We start from the raw sequence: 13,772 nt of genomic DNA, 5'->3' as shown, positions 1-13,772 counted from the left end.
GTTTGCAAGCAAACACTCGTGATCCAGGTCTGAGAGCAGCTGCAGAGCTGAAATGGGCTATTAACAAAAAAGCAAGAGAGGGAATGATGTCAAACTCTTAGAGGATGAATAAAGGGCTTGTGGAAGTGTCGTCTCAGCAATGTTTCATTCTCCCGGGGAGAGCAGAGAGCTTTTCTCCTGGGGAACTAGCACATACATTCATTATTTTTTTGTCTCAGTAATTGCCTCCTTATGTGGCACCACTGTCTTTGCCTCTTCTTCTCCCTTTTCTGCTTCTCCAATTTATCCCTCCTATCTGAGATCAGCACTTTCACTGGTATTTAGTAACTCCGGCTGGTATTGTCTGCAGGTCCACGAACTGCCTAGCAGACTGTCTCTGCCTTTCAATTTACGGGCTGAGTTCATCTCCACTGTAACTCAACGGCACTGCAGTTATGTCAGGAACAAATTTGGCCTTATCTTTCCTAATGGTACAGGCATTGACATTGTGTCTTCAGTGCCTGCTGTCTTAATAATCAGACTAATAAATGGCTGGCACCGCTGCAGCGCAGGCCATCCAAGGATCTCGAAAGGGCTGTAAAAGTATTAATGAAGCCTTGGAAAACTCATGTGAAGTAGTTAAGTGGTGTTTCATAAAAGGAGATGGCTGAGACAAAGAGGTCAAGCGCTTTCGCCCCCCAAGCCACGTGAAAAGTCACTGGTGAGGTCAGGGGTGGCGAGGGGAGCCCGTGATTCTCGGGTGACCGGACCACACGCCGTCTTAGTCTTCTGGTAACGCAAATGGGAACGGGCTGAGCTCGGTGAAGAGTTACAATAGACTGTCGGTGTGATGGATTCCCACAACAGCTTTGCCTCGACCCTTTGCATGCGGTGGATATTTCCCCCTGTGGGACCCTGCCTTGTGCTTTTTTTTCCTGCTGCTTCGCAGAGTTTTCAGACAACTGCTCTTTATTTTCTGTTGGACTTTTTTTGTTTAATAGCAAAACTGTTCCCTCCTATCTCGTGGCCCAGCTCCTGCTGCTTTGGACATACGTCAAATTCATAAGTGGCTTTACCAGGCGTTCTGGTCAAGGTTGGTTTAAAAATGACATCAGAAGAGAGGTTTTTCCCAGCTTTCATTTTTCTAGCAACGTGACTGAATTCGGTGCTCGCAGGAAGGCGAAAAGCCCGGACCTCAGCGATTCCCCACACCCGCTGCATTTTCCAGCAATCTGTTAGCGTCTCTCATGCTGTAGGTACCTTCCAGGTACTAGAGGATTTCCACCTGTCTGTTATTTATCTGGACAGCAAGTGCAGCAGGAATTAGTCTCTTTTTTTTTTCTGGTGTTTTAAGAATCCCTGGAATTTGTAACCGAATGAATGAGGCTACCAGAAGGCTGCTTGGCTCCGCTCCTTAAACCGAGCCCCAGCCTTGCTAGCGCGTTGCTTTTCACCTGTCACTGTGGTGTGCAAACTCGCACATTTGGTTGCCAGCTTTGGCCATGGATAGCATGATTTTTCTACCGCTGCACTAGATTAAATATCATCACCATGAACAAAAAAAAAGGAGGATCAGGCTCTTACTTACTCCCCCGTAAGAGCTCACCCTAGGAAAGCTTGCTTGTGTGTCTGCAGATCCACTCTCAGCTGCTCAGGCAGGCCCCTCACCATTGCTTTGGAGGCTTGTTATACCGCACATGCAATTTCTGTTAAGCACGATGCATGCCAACCCGTCTCAGCGGTTGCATCTATCAAGAAACCCGGCCCTTTTGCTCCAGCTCAGCCTCGGTTAAAAACATGCGTTGTGGTTACTGTGTAGGAAATAAAAGATCCTTTACAAGTGACACCGACTCAGCTCTCTGACACCTCATAAATCAACCATCGGCCTGTGAAACCTGATTATGAGTGCGTTAAAAATCTCACGTGCCAGCAGCTCCGTTAGGCGGGGATTTGGGTTCTTGATAGTTTTATGCGGAGGAAGCCTTTAATAAAGTGGAGGCACTTTGTACAAGCCGCAGTATGTTTTGCCAGTGGCTTAATTAACGTGCCCAGAGCACTTTGAACACCGGAAGTGCTAAGGGCCAGATCTGCTCTCATTTATGCCGATCTAATTTTCATGGAGTTAATCTGGACGGTGGCACAAATGACAGGAGAGTCCAGCACTGTGTATTATCCTTGGGCTTTTATTCCAGGTTGCTTCCTGGGTGGACTTCTGTTCTCTGTCTTCCTCTTACGCTGCCTTTGATGCAGAATGCCCTTGACCTCCGTCCTCTCCAACAGCCTCGGTGTTGCGAGCGAGGGAATTTGGGAGGATCCTTTGGTCAGCGATTGTCTGCAAACATGGGGACCTGGACTCGAGGGCCATGCTCGAAGCCATTCTTTGCCACTGTCTCTCGCTTCGGGCTCTCCGTGTCCACCCTAGTTGGTTTTTGAAGTTTTGACGATGAGCAGCAAGGTGAAATGTATGGGAAGGGGCCAAGTCACTTTGCAAAAATGGTGTTATCCTTCTTCTTTTCTTTTTTTAAGAGAAATGGCTGAAGAATCTGGTTTGCCTTGATGATGCTAACCTGAAGGGGCCTTACTCTTGGGCAGATCTTTAACTTGACTTTGAACAAGCATCTAAAGGACCAGCCAGGTTTTATTCCAATCTCGCTCTCTCCTCTCCCCCTCTCACTAAAATTAAAAAAAACCCCATCAGGTTTCATGTGGGAACAGATATTTCATGGCCAAGTTAAAAATACCCCTCCAAAAATTAAAAAAAACGGGTTGTATCTAGCCCTTGACCCTGACTTTGCTGACCTCATTCCTGACTGGTGTAATTCCAGTGATTTCAGGGTGATAGAGTCATTGTTTTTATGGTCAGAACAGTTGCAGTCATAACACAGACCGTAAAAGCTCTCCCATTAGTTTCTGGATCAAGCCCATCACATCAGTTTGAGTTATAACATATTTTAGAAGAACTTTGTGTCTTGGTTTAGAGACTCCAAAAACGAAGAAACTGCCATGTCTCTTGATTAATGTCAGTGAGAGACCAGAATTTGGCCCCTTAAATGTTATTGGCACCTGCAGGTCAGTAGACAGTGCTGAATTCCTGGACTTCCGGAAGGCTTTCGACACCGTCTCTCACCCCGTTCTCATTAAGAAACTGGGGGCTGTGGTGTAGACACCCACACAGTCAGGCGTGTCGCCAACTGGCTGGAGGGCCGCACCCAGAGGGTGGTAGTGGATGGGTCCTTCTCGACCTGGAAGGACGTGGGCAGTGGGGTCCTTGGGCCCGCACTGTTCAACATCTTCATCAGCGACTTGGACGAGGGGGTAAAAAGCACCTGTTCAAATTTGCTGATGACACTAAGATGTGGGAGGATGTGGGCACGCTAGAAGGGAGGAATAGGCTGCAATCGGACCTGGACAGGTTATAGGGGTGGGCAGACGAGAACAGGATGGGATTCAACACAGACAAGTGCAAGGTGCTGCACCTGGGGAGGAACAACCGGCACCATACCTACAGGTTGGGGAACTCCCCTCTTGTCAGCACGGAGGCGGAAAGGGATCTGGGGGTCATCACTGACTCCAAGGTGAACATGGGCCAGCAGTGTGGGGACGCGGTCAGGAAGGCCGACCGCACCTTGTCCTCCATCCACAGATGCATCTCGAGCAGGTCCAGGGAGGTGATCCTCCCCCTCTGTGTGGCGCTGGTCAGGCCGCAGCTGGAGTACTGCGTCCAGTTCTGGGCGCCGCACTTCAAGAGGGACGTGGACAGCATGGAGAGGGTCCCGAGGAGGCCACTCGCATGATCCGGGGGCAGCAGGGCAGGCCCTACGAGGAGAGGCTACGGGACCTGAACCTGTTCAGCCTCCACAAGAGAAGGCTGAGGGGGGATTTAGTGGCCTGTTATAAACTAGTCAGAGGGGACCAGCAGGCACTGGGGAGTCCCTGTTCCCCCAAGCACTGCCAGGAGTGACCAGGAATAACAGTCACAAGCTGGCAGAGGGTAGGTTTAGGTTAGATATCAGGAGGCGCGACTTCACGGTCAGGGCGGCTAGGGTCTGGGACCAGCTTCCAAGAGAAGTGGTGCAGGCTCCTACCCTGGGGGTGTTTAAGAGGAGGTTAGATGCACATCTTGCTGGGGTCGTTTGACCCCAGTACTCTTTCCTGCCATGGCAGGGGGTCGGACGAGATGATCTGCTCAGGTCCCTTCCGACCCTAGAAACTATGAAACTATGAAACTATGAATTTTGGAAAGTCAGATGGTGCTAGTCCTGCACCTGGTTCATACAATAGCATTCCCTGGGAAGGATGGCTTGTAATCTGTTTCTGAGGGGCTGGATTTGGAACTGGAAACTTGTTTAAGGCTGTCTTTTAGGATGCAAGATACCGAGATCTAGGCAACAAAAACAATGCATCATATTGTTCTGATGATTGGTTAACCTTGCATATAAGTTGACTCCATATTTTCAGGTTTCATGTTTGGAAAAAGACCTTTTTCCCCTGAACGTAAGTCAGTAACTACAGAAAAAGACCTTGACCTGCTAGTCTCGTAGGAGAATCGAGTAAGCAAGGTCAGGGCCTGAAGGGAATAAATGCACTAAACTTACTAAAATAAAACCTGCACTGAACACGGGTTCAGTGTTTTTATTGCATGCACAGAAATACTGCAAGGACAAAAGTCAAGATTGTTGATGGGCTTATTATAAGCTGACCCTTGATGCAAGCTGCGTATAATTATTATGGTGCTTTTGGAAGGAAGAAATACGTAGACTTACAGTCAGAACAATGCAGTGCTTTGGTTAGTTCCTAGAAAGTAAGAAAAACACTTTTCCATCCCCAAAGTCCCCTACTACAGCAAGTATTTACACAGGTGCACAGCAAGGCAGATGTACGTGAAGCACCATGTAATTCAGCTGACCCTTTTAAAAACGGGAGAGCTGGCAGCTTCATCATCTTACATTTTCTGGAAGAATCAATCTGATGGAAATCAGTCAGAGATTGCAGGTTTCCAGTCAGAGACTGGAAGAAGCTGTTTGCATCTTTAGCAGCATTTGCAGTCTGGGCCACTTTCCTACTTCACTTTTAACCGTAACGCTGCTGTGACATGGGGCCGGGGCAGAGGTGCACATGAAGACCCGCACTGAGTGAACCTGCCATTGCTCCTCCCGGCTCCTGGTGTCCTTGGTCCCAGCCGGTGCAGGAGCAGAGCAGGGAGCCGGCCCTTTTGGGCGCTGTACTGGTGGCAGCCGGAGGGTGTGAATGCAGCGGGGACAGGAGCGGACCTGCTGGGGGGCGGTGGACGGCCAGGAGCCCCAGAACCGACCTGCTGTGCAGCTTGCGCGTGGGCTTTATCCGCAATAGAAATGTTCTTTCCTGAGGCTACGGTTGCCGTTTCAAAGGGATCAAGTTGGATATTACCCTGCTCTTTGAAGGAGTGGGGGAGATCTGATCAGACTTGTACGCACCTTGTTCTTGATCCCCAAAGATCAAATAAAAGTAGACTCGTACTCTCGTCCTACCCAAGCGGAGACGGTCCCAATTCCTGAAGTGCAGCTGGGTTTGGATAACCCCCCACGTGCCTTTTCCCAGCGTGACGCTCCTACTGCAGAAAGCGCAGGGAAGTCCATTAAAAAGCAGCAGCTCAGGGGGGTTCTCCACTTACGCTGCTAATTATGTTTTGAAACCCGTGACCCGGGCGAGCGTGTCAGCCTTTGGCCGGTTGCAGCATCACAGAAGAGCTGGTTTCGGCGGATGCGGGGCTGCTCCTGTGTGTGCCTGGCAGTCCCAGAAGTGCTCGGCGCTTGCTGGGGTTTGGCCCTGCACACAGTCCGCTTGCCGTTCGCCTGGCTCTGTACATTTGCAGCTTTCCTGCGGGGTGAGCTGGAACTTGCCCTACTTCTCTCTTTTCTGTCCAGCATATGTGCGTGTGTGTTGGGGGGGGTTGTTCTCTCTTTATTTTTTTTTCATCATGCATGATCCTGATTTACACATTAATATAATATAATAATCTGGCAGTGGGGCAAAAGCTGGAAGCACCGAAGGAAAGTTCCTCCTTCTCCTGTTTCCATTATTCTTGGAAGGCAGGGCCGCATGAAAGGCACGGGGCAAGGCTCGGGGTGAGCGAGCCCTCCTTGCAGATTTCTGGCCGAAGCGGCGAGTCTAGCAGCCGAGAGCATGGAAAGGGATTCGTTATTTATTTTATTCATTGGCACGAAGCGAGCGCTGGGGCTGGGTGTCTGACTGACAGCTCCGAAAGAGGAGTTCCTCTCCAGTGCCACTCAAGGGGGAGGCAGCTTCTGCGCGTTGCCCAGACCAACACGCTGCGTTAGGGGTCGTCTCTCCAAGTGGGGAGATGGGGCGGATAAATCTGGCTCCTCTCCTGGGCCTGCTTACAAGAGGGGATTGCGGCTGTGACATGTGTGGCATGAACCACATGCTCATCAGGAGCAGGGCCCAGACCCACTAGCTTCGGGGAGCTGCTGCCACTTTGGGTTATACCCCAATTCTTCCCTTCCCCTTTGCATCAGTTTGTTGCTGCTGTGCATGCCCTGGAAATGGAAACCAAGACCTATGTGACCTCAGGTTGAGCATTGGGAGTGGATGGTTTCTTCTGTCCTGTCCCCTGCACCAGGGTTTATTTAGGCCTTTTTAGTACAATGCAAGCAGTGAGTCATAGTAGGGTCGAATGGAGACGACTGCAATGCAGGTCCTGAATGCTCTGTGCAGTTTTGTCGACTCTTGTGATGTTCCCGCATGTCTCGGTACTCTGTTTTTCGTACGGATCCAGTGCCCGGAGTCTAGTGATTTGACTATCTCAAATTACATTTGGAAGAGAAAGTGTATTACCAGCTCTTTCTGGCTTTGGATAAAAGTTTGAACGCACAACCCAGGTGCCCTCTAAAGGCTTAAAAGAAACAGGATGTGAATAAGAAGAATCCAGATTTATGATGGTTTTGGAGTTCAGGATTTTTAGGGCAATCTCATGACTCCGGGAGGCTCTAACTCGTGATTTTTGAATGTAGTAGCTGGCACAGTTGGAAAATCATGTATGTAATCACCCTGGGAGTGTGAACTTTATATTTTCTGCGATGCACGAGGATCAGCTGCCCACGGTCCCTCTCCTTCCCATGCGCTGCCCGGCTAGGTATCTCCCTGCGTTAGACATCAGAATTGCCTGCTAGCAATTCGCTGAGTTAAATTCTTTCATGACCTTGAGTTTATCACTCTCCTTTTTCAGGTTTGGCATGTGTCAAGCTGCTAAAAGTCATGCATGCCATGACTAGTCGTGAAAGCCTTTAGGGCAGGAGGAACCAGAGCAGGTGTGATGGGAAACAATGGCCTCTGCAAAAGATGTGCAGATGAAAATGTGTAGCCACAGGCCATTGGAAAGTTCAACGGTACGCAGACTATAAAGGAACTGCTTGGCAGAGAGCCATTGATGACAGCAGCTTACTCACTTCGTGGAATTGCCTGCCCTTTAGGTTGAGACTTTCCAGTTTTTTAGGCTTCATGCTTATGAAAATTCATCTCTGGCTTGCACAGCTCTCCTTCGGAGAACCTGGCAATCACTCTCTGTGTCTTCGCAGAGCTCCCATCTGGTCTGCTCGAAGCTTGTGGCCTTGGCGTTTGTCTACCTGGATCACAGAGAGAAGCGCGCGCGCAATCCCGCTAGACCGTTCTCCAAAGTTTTCCAAGGTGATATTTCTTACGGCGAATGGCTTCTTTCTTTCCGTTCTCCTCAGGCCTTTTCCTAGAGCACCAGGGACTGCACCCTATGTTACGTCTAGCCAAGCAATCCGATTTTGTGTAAGAAGTGGTGATCTCGTTGGGTAAAAGAGCCGGCTGGAGGCAGTAGGGGTTTAATGCCTCCTGCTTCCGCAGGCTCTAGGACCTCGTGTGAGCTGCTCAGGGGAAGGCTTGCAGGGCAAGTTCAGGAATTGCATATGCATGCACAACTTCATGCTTAATTCCCAGTCGCAATTAAGACTGTGCAGGAAAATCTAGTACATTTTATGTGCGCAAGCAAAACACAGTGTAGAAATGCGGCGCACATTTATCATCTGCTTTAGGCCCCGCTTGGTATGCTATCTGCTACTGCATCGAGCAGTATGGCCTGATCCATGGTCGAGCTGAGGACTTAAACCTGTGGGGCTATCCTGGGTGAGGATGGGGTGTGGACACCTGGTAGGACTAAAAACAAGACCTGTCAAAGGGCAGATGAGCTCCCCGTTAGCCAACAGGCATCCATAGCTGGAGAGGAGATGGGTGCCACCAGGACACCTGCCTGAAAAATCACCAGTGACGCAGTCCCAATGGTCACAGCAGCCTCAGGACTGACCGCCCGACTGACTGCTTAGGGGCATTTCTGAAACGTGGATCCTCGATCTGTATCTCAGCCCTGTCTGTAACACGGGGGCTCGGGAGGTGGCTGTGAGGTTAGTTTCATGATCGTGGGTAAAGCATGCTGAGATCCACTGACACCCAGACGGCTGAATGTCTTATTTATAAGGACAGATAGTTATTTATTATATCATTTCTGCTGTTCGCTGGAAGGCGATGGGATCCCATGAGCTGGAGATGATTTTGCGGTGGTTAACTTCATCCCTGGGAAGATGCACACATCCAGCCATGTGCCTGTCATCAGCCGTGCCTCAAATAAGATGGCAATCTGGTGGTTGTTATTTGCTCAGAAAGGGCTGAACTTTTCCTCGCTGCATGGTTCACACCATGTTTGCATCTGGAAGAAATCAAAGGAATTGGGGCAATGCCCTTCAGTTTGGCTGCAAAGGATTGTGCTGTCTTAGGAGGCTCAGAAATTGCTCTGGGAGCTTCATCCCCTTTGCTTGACTGGGTCTTGCGACTTCCATGTTGCGTGGCTTGTTGGAAGGAACGAGGCAATTAAAAATGTAACAGCCGGGCTTCGCAGCAAGGGACTGTGTAGTCAGATAGGAACTTAGAAATGATTGCAGCCCGAGTGGCCAGCTCTTTTTGTGCAAGGGATTTGGCCTGTCTTTCAAGCAGACACCAGAACTGGACAGCGGTCATCTCCAGGGCCAGAGACAGGCATGGGTGAACCAGGCAGCTGCCCGGTGCCCAGATAGAAAAGGGACCCGAAAATGGTAATTTTAAAAATGATTATCATCATTATCCCTGGCAAAGGAGGGCCTGATACGAAGTTTGGCTGGGGCCACCAGGAGTCTAGGTCCATTGAACCACGTTGTTCTTCTTTTTCTTTTTAATGGAAAAATGGCTTTCTGACCAAAATGAATGTTTTGCTTTCAGTCAGAAGAAATGGAAACCATGACTTTGTACCAAAAATTGCAGAGGTGTTTCTGAAATCGGTTTGGGAAACCAGAAAATTCCAAAGTTTGGGTCCGTTTGGGGTCGGGGATGGACCTGTATCCAACTGACTGGCTCCTCCTTGCCCCGCTGCTTTCTGAGCCCTCCTGGCATCATATTCCCTGAGCACCGTGGCAGCAGCCCAGGATGGAGCAAATGCACAGGGGGAGCCAGGGTGTGCAGGAGAAAGGAAATATGGAGAAAGCTGGTGGCTACATCAGACCAAAATGAAATGGTTTTTGCCAGGGCCAGCCCTCTGGTTCAGGCCAAGCAGCGCGGAGGGAGCCTGGGCTTGTGTGCCTTATAGACTGGCTGTCAGAGAAAGGGAACAAAAAGCAAATTACATTGCAAGAGGAATTTATGGCCTTGGGGCTGTGCTCCACAAGACGGGAAATGCTTCTCACAGGGGAATGTCCTGTATCTCTGGGATCATCCAAAATAACTGCAACGGTGCCTAAATTCAATGGACCAAGACACAAATTCTCCAAATCATCAAATTCCTTTGGCCTTTGCGGTTCATCAGCCGATAAATAAAACCCGCCCTCTTGGTACGCAGGGCGAGTGAGTGATCACACATGTTTTCGGAAGACGCATTTTCTCCAGTTTGTTCTGGAAGATTTCTCGATTCCAGCGCCAGCCGGCCATGCAAAATACTCCCCCCCCACTACCTCCTGTACGCGCTCTCCTTTTTTTAATTCCTTAGGAGGGCTACGAGGAGTCGAAGGCTTTTCAATGAAATTATACCACCAGCAGGAAAAAAGCCAAGTGCACGAATGCCAAGCCCTCGACAAACAGACCAAAGGAGCTGAACTGCTTCATTCTGCATAATGGAAATCACCCACGTTGGCTGATAAGCTGTGCATGATTCACACTCTGGCAATATGCGTGTTATAAGTATAGGTGTCAGTTCAAGTCAGTCTTAAACGCTGGTTTAACATGGGGGGAGAAGGGGGCGAATGCAATTTCCTTTGTTTTTAACAGTAGTATCTATAAAAAAGCTGCCAGAGGAGACCGAAAAGAGGCCCAGCATACATTTTAAAAAGAGAGATCTGTAGGGTACGGCTCTTCACCAACGCCTGAGCCTGTCCCGTGTCTGTAGGAGTCCATGGCATGGTGGTGTGAGATGCAGAAATCACTCGCATCCTCACCAAGAGCCACCGCCGGGAAGGTTGCAGTGGCGGCGAGGACCCTGAAAGGTGCGGGGTTTATGCTGGTGCTTGGCCCTGAGTCCTGCTTACCTGAATTTTTGGTATCGTGATTGGACTGAAAGAGGTGGTTCAGTGTATTGGCTGCCAGGGCCTCGATAGAGCAAAAATGCTTGAGACATGCGCACAGACACATCCACCATCCTGTTGGCTCGCATGATCTTAAATACTCGGTGGAAGTAGGGCCTGCGCGTCACTAGTTACCCACGGCACTGGGAGACTACCTTTTTTGGCTGGCATGCCACAAGTTAAGCTGTATGCACATACATCTCATGTGCCACTGTGATCGCCTTCCCTTGCGCGATCACCGGCTCTGTTTTCTACTCCCTGCCCCACGCTCCCTGCATGATCTGCTGCTCTTCTTTCTGCTCCCTGTCCTATCCACCACCATGTTGCCTGCCCCCTCCCTGGTCTTGTCCCTGGGGACATGTGAGCCACAGGCTGGCCACCTCTGTCCTACGGCTTTGGACTTATCGGCTTTGAGATCAAGGTAAATGGATATTAGCATCCATCTGTGGGGGACGAAGGGGTTATGAATGCAATTTTACACAAATATCATGACCCTGAGGTTATCTGATTGATATTAGCCTGATTAAATCAAAGGAGAGAAATAAAGAAGCAATCCACAGGAAATAAAAGAATGGCAAAGATAAGGCTCTCTGATGAAATAATGTCTGGCTCATAAATGGAGAAGAAACTACTTATTAATGCAGCAAGGCAACTTTTTTTTGGCCATTTTTTTTTTCAGTGAAAATCACAGGTCAATGAAACCAAGGTGTTCTGCAAATTCTTATCATTTCTGCCAAACTATTCATCTTTGAGGTCGGGATGTGGGAGAGGAGAGAGAAAAATTGGAGACCGCTGACATGTTTCAGGTTTTCCACTTGTGAAATGACTTTTTGTTTCAAAATTCCCCTCAATTTTATGAACCTCCCCTCCACCCCCTTTTTTTGGCCAAAAAAAAAAAAAAGCTTGACAGCAAAAGTAAAAAAAAAATGTTCTGGTTTTAATGGGACATTTGTTCAACCTGAAACCTTTTTAGTTCACTTTTCAGTTTGCTGATGTTGGGAAAAATGTAGCTTAACCCAACCCACTTTTTCTCTAATTTTAGTCTAGTTTCCAACCAATCCCAAACTCTCCTGGATTAGCTGGGTTTGCCCATCCCCAGACTAAAGCATGGGACCAAATTGTATTTAAAATCTCAAAAGAACCGTGCTTAGAGGCAGGGGGTGTTGGGTAAATTAAGAGACACTATCCAGACTGGCAAATGCATACAGAGGGAGAGAGGTAGCAACCACAGCTGGGGCACTCTCTTCCATCTATGGAGAGATGGAGTTGCCTGGATTGAAAGAAACTTAAAAATGTGTAAGCAATTCCCATGTCTCTTAGGTCCAAGGATTACTCTTCCAGATGCCAGAACCTATGTGGGCCTCAGTTTCCAGTGCAGTTGGGAATCAAAAAAAATCATAGCCCAGAAACCCAGCCCCAGAGCGGTTGGTCCACAGTGTCCCACCTAGGAACAGGTGTCAGAAGCTGCACTTGTCACTTAAAGGGTTATATTTGAGGACCTGGACATATGAAGGTTAAAAAAAAAAAAAAAAAAGAGGAGACAACACAAGCATATAAATCTATAACGGTTTAATTTATTAAAATCAAATCTAAAGTTACTCCAGGAAAAACCAGCAGCAAAAATATGCCAGTGGGAGTATCTACACATGCATTTACACTGGCTTAAATTTGCTGCGCAGTACGCAGGACTAGGCCAGCGTCTACACGTGCAGGCGTCAAAGCGCATTAACACTGTGTATGCACTGACTTGGGACTAAACTTAGTCCCAAGTCAGTCTGCACACGCAGTGTTACTGCACAGTAAGGCATCTACATATGCATTACTGCGCAGTAACTAATTGAACATAAATTTGATACCGGCATGATGCAGGTATCAAATTTATGCTCAAGTCAGTGCAAGTCATCATATTTACTGTGCAGTATGGGAGTGCACGTGTAGACACATACCCATACTGCACAGAAATTTCAGTTACTGCGCAGTAAATGTGCACATGTAAATGCACCCAATATAAGTTAAACTGGTGTTAGTCTTGTGTGTTCACAGTCATCCTGTAGTCCTGCTGCTGGTCCTGCTACCACCTCGTGGTGAGGTTCTGGAATAACACTCACTTGCACCAGCTATCCCAGAATAATTGCTCATCCATCTGCTCTGGATGCCAGTATAATTCCTGTTGATGTATATAACCAAGTTAACCTATCCTGGTCTGTGTGCCCAGAGCCTGTGGGTGACTAAAAGGAGCAAAACGTGCAGTTCATCCCATAGCTGTGATACCACCGTTAATACAAGCTGTGCAATCAACCATCCTGGTTCATTCGCAAAACAAGGCATAACAACCCTGTGTGTCCCAGGACAATTAGTGTCCACCTCTCTGAAGCTCCACTTGGGAGAAATATTACTTTTCCCTACTTGACAGTGACACCGTCATTATGTCTCTCAGGATCATTTGTATTTGCATGCAGGGGCTCATACTGCAGACGCTGGTGTACAGGCTTAAGATGAAGCATCTACATAGTCCTGTCAAAATCAATGGGGGCCACACACGCGTGGAGTTAAATTTAGAGGATGAGGGTGGCTGGTGTAGGTGACTGTTTATGTGAGGACAAAAGAGGGTGAAACGGTATTCTGTGAATGCTAGTCACTTTTATTCTGGCTACCAAGAGATAACTCACCAGCCTAGATCTGAACTGCAGCCCTCCCAAACTTAGCTCTGCTTGTCTTCGTGTGAAAGACACAGTTCTTTCTCTTCCGATATGCCCCTGAATAGTTACAGGAGCCAATACTGCATCATTTTGATGACAAGCTTGGCTCCTTTAGCTATGACTGGAGAGGAGAGGAAATGTCACCCTTCTTCTGCTCCTCCGTTCTCTGGAAGAAAGGTGGGGGGCCAGGCCAGGGATGAGAATAATTCATGCAATGGGTTTTTGAACACTGATTATGCCTCTTGTTCAGCTGTGAGGATCACATCCCCAAAATGCACTTTTGCTGTGCGCTGGATGGGAGGAAGAAGACAAAAAAATGTAATGTGTTCAAAGGCAATGGAAAAATGCATTCACTGCTGTTTCCAAAAATCCATTTTTCCATATGAACTTCTATTGCAGGGAGAACAAAGGGGTTGCAGTTTGGCATGGGAAGGTCATTTCTGTGTGATCACGAATAGGGCTCGGGGGGTGGCCTCTCCCTTCAGTGCAGCGA

General features: G+C 48.4%; 1 protein-coding gene across 1 annotated transcript in view; it reads left to right on the top strand.

Moving 5' to 3' along the window:
• Nucleotides 1-13,772, top strand: part of ZNF469 (zinc finger protein 469) — a 361,499-nt gene that overhangs the window by 230,259 nt on the left and 117,468 nt on the right. The gene's annotated exons all lie outside the window — the stretch shown is intronic.

This window comes from Crocodylus siamensis, chromosome 9, assembly GCF_052110815.1.
Source record: "Crocodylus siamensis isolate JL-2025a chromosome 9, ASM5211081v1, whole genome shotgun sequence".
Taxonomy (NCBI): domain Eukaryota; kingdom Metazoa; phylum Chordata; order Crocodylia; family Crocodylidae; genus Crocodylus; species Crocodylus siamensis.
The sequence above is the reverse complement of the archived record's forward strand: the minus strand, read 5'-3'. Positions and strand labels throughout refer to the sequence as shown.